The sequence below is a fragment of the Dama dama genome, unplaced genomic scaffold (assembly GCF_033118175.1).
Source record: "Dama dama isolate Ldn47 unplaced genomic scaffold, ASM3311817v1 ptg000272c, whole genome shotgun sequence".
NCBI classification, from domain to species: domain Eukaryota; kingdom Metazoa; phylum Chordata; class Mammalia; order Artiodactyla; family Cervidae; genus Dama; species Dama dama.
The window spans coordinates 60,001-62,874 of NW_026871050.1; the positions used below are offsets into that span (position 1 = coordinate 60,001).

Here is a 2,874-nt window from a genome sequence, read left to right on the forward strand (position 1 = left end):
CCCCCTTCCCCACACACACGCACACGCAGCACTCTAAACCACGCGGCCCCGCTCCGGGCCCACCCGTCGTCCCTCCCTCAGGGAGGCGGCGGCGGCGGGCGGCGGCGGCGGGCGGCGGGCGGCAGGCGGGCACAGAGAGGGAGACACCGAGGCGGGGCGGGGCGGGAGCACGAGCCGGCGGTCACGGGACGGACGGGGCGGGGGCGCCGGACAGGTGGACGGGGGACAGGGCGGGTGGGGGGGCGGGGTTGGGGCACGCGCGGACGCCGAAGCCCAAACGGGCGACGGACGCACCGCGCAACCCCCTCCCCTGTCCCCTCCCGCCCCCACCGCCGCCACAGGCCGCGCCCTCGCGCAGCAGGGGCTCGAACCGCGGCACGCCCACAGCCCGGGGGGAGAGCGCGCAGCGGCGGGCAGACGCCGCGGCGTCCCGCGGGTCGCCGCCGGGGCACGCGTCCCCGGGGCGCGGACGCGCCCACGGACTCGGCCTCGGGCGCGGGCCGCCCGTCCCGACAGGGCGAGAGCCACGGGGGGTGGGCGGGGAGCGGGCACGGACCGCGGACGCGCGGCGGGGAAGGAAGGCACCGCAGAGGCAGGGGCGGGGCGGCGGGGCCGGCCGGGCGCCGGGAAGCACCACCCGCCAAGGGCAGGACGGTGAACGACGGCGGACCGAAGACACGACCCCACACACCCCACACCACCCCCGCGGGCCCCCCCCCGCCACGCGGCACGAGACCATCCCCAACCCCCGACACCCCAAGGGCCAACACCACCCAAAGGCCGCTTGCGGCGCGAGGAAGCTCTCGAAGGGGGAGACGCCGACCACGGAGGCCCGGGGCCTCGGCGCGAGCTCACATCCCCCCTTCTCTCCTCCCCACAGGCAGGGCCCCCCGCCCCCAGCCACGGAGGCTGGGGGTGGGGGGGACACCGTGTCTGCACTTAGGGGGACGGAGGGCCCAGCGGCCCTGCGAGGACACCCCCAGCCACGCAACCCCCGGGGAGGCGTGCACATGACACACACGCACCCCGGAGGGGCGATTGATCGTCAAGCGACGCTCAGACAGGCGTAGCCCCGGGAGGAACCCGGGGCCGCAAGTGCGTTCGAAGTGTCGATGATCAATGTGTCCTGCAATTCACATTAATTCTCGCAGCTAGCTGCGTTCTTCATCGACGCACGAGCCGAGTGATCCACCGCTAAGAGTCGTACGAGGTTTTTCAAGTGTTTCGTTTTGGCGGGAGACCCGCCCCTGGCACGGCACATCCCCCGCGCCCCCCCCCCAGCCCCTTCCCTTCCCGGAGGTGGGAGCTGGGAGCTGGGGTGGAGGGGGGGGGGGGTTGCCTCTGGCCGGGCCAAGTCAGAGAGAAAAACAGCAGACCTGAGGGGTCGGGAAAGGTTTCACACAACGGGGCATCCAGCGCCGACCCGCCGAGGCGGGCTCGGACACCCCACAGGCGCCCGGGGGGTTCCCACCCTCCCCCAGGGAGGCGGGGGGCGCGCGCATGCACCGCACACGGCCACGGCCCACACAACGACCGCCGGGTAGCCCCCTCCCGACGGCCGCGGTGGCAGTGACCGTGGCGCGCCACGCCGCGCGCCACCCCGGCCCCTCAGGGGGACGGCGGAGTCTGAGGGAGACGGGAGGCACCTCCCGACTCCCCGCGGGCCCGACCGCCCCGACCCCAAGGCGGACGGGCGACCCCCCCAGGGGTCTTTAAACCTCCGCGCCGGGACGCGCTAGGTACCTGGAAAGGGGGAGGCGGGCGAGGGGCACGGCGCGCCCCACGTGCCACCGCCCCGACGTCGACCACCAAAACCACCGCATCTCCCCCACACGCCCGCGGCCGCCCGCGGGCCTCGGCGCTGCCGGCCCGTGACGCATGGGGGCCTCACCGTGCACCGGTCCGACCGCGCCCAGAGGGCCCCCGCCGACGCCAGACGACCAACCCCCACACGTTCCCAGCCCCCCCGGAACGGGGCAGAGCTCTCCTCTCCTCCCCCCCCCCACCTCGCACACCCCGGCCCCCTTTCCCGGGACCCCGTCCACTCTCTTCCCCCGTCCACCGGGGCCCCCCTAACCCGCGCCCGCGTTCCCAGGCACCCTTCCCCCCCACCACCACCGAGGGCAGAGGGAAGGGGCTCCAACGGGAAGCGTGGCGCCAAGCGGGCAGGGGGACACACGACAGCGGTAACGGGGGGGGGCGAGAGGGCGAGAGAACCGGACAGAGAGCCGCAGGAGACGTGATTGGGGGCGGGGGTGGGAGAAAGCCCCGAGGCTCGGAGGGCGGGCGTGGGGAGGTGCCTGGCGACCGCGCAGCAGGCCCAGAGCCGCGGACGACCGGCGACCGGCCGAGGCAGACCCAGTCCAGGGCCGGCGGCGGGAGGCGACGGGGCAAGGCGGGCAGACCCCGCGACGGGGAGCCGCCAACCCGTCACGCCGCACAGCCCGCGAGACGCGACCGGAGGACACACAACGTGCGGTCCCCGCAGGCCGGTGGGGAAAGGAAGGCAGTCGTGGCCGGCGCCACGGGCGAAGGCGCATGGGGTGGGGTGGGGGTGGGGGCACGCGGAGCGCCCCCACTCCCACACCCCAAACCCAACCTCGAGGGACGTGGCGGGGAGGGTCCGGGCGGGAAGAGGGACACAACACACCGCCCCCCCCGGGAGACGACGCCACCGACCCGGCCGGGGAAGAATGGAGGGCGCGGAGTGGGGCCAGCGGGGCAGGGCGGGGCGGGAAGGCGGAGGAGAGCCGCCTTTCCCAAACCCGACCCCCAAGCTCTGGCACGCCGCCCCAACAACCTTCTCGCGCGCCTCCTCGTCCCCAAGCACCGGGGAAGGGCCACCCACCGGACCCGACCACCCGGGGCGGGGGC

At 75.5% G+C, this 2,874-nt stretch overlaps 1 non-coding gene across 1 annotated transcript; it reads right to left on the reverse strand.

The window, feature by feature from the left end:
• Positions 1-1,050: 1,050 nt before the first annotated feature.
• Positions 1,051-1,203, reverse strand: LOC133053787 (5.8S ribosomal RNA). The gene has a single exon (XR_009692323.1). It is a non-coding gene; the product is annotated as a 5.8S ribosomal RNA (ribosomal RNA).
• Between the last annotated feature and the right edge of the window lie 1,671 nt (positions 1,204-2,874).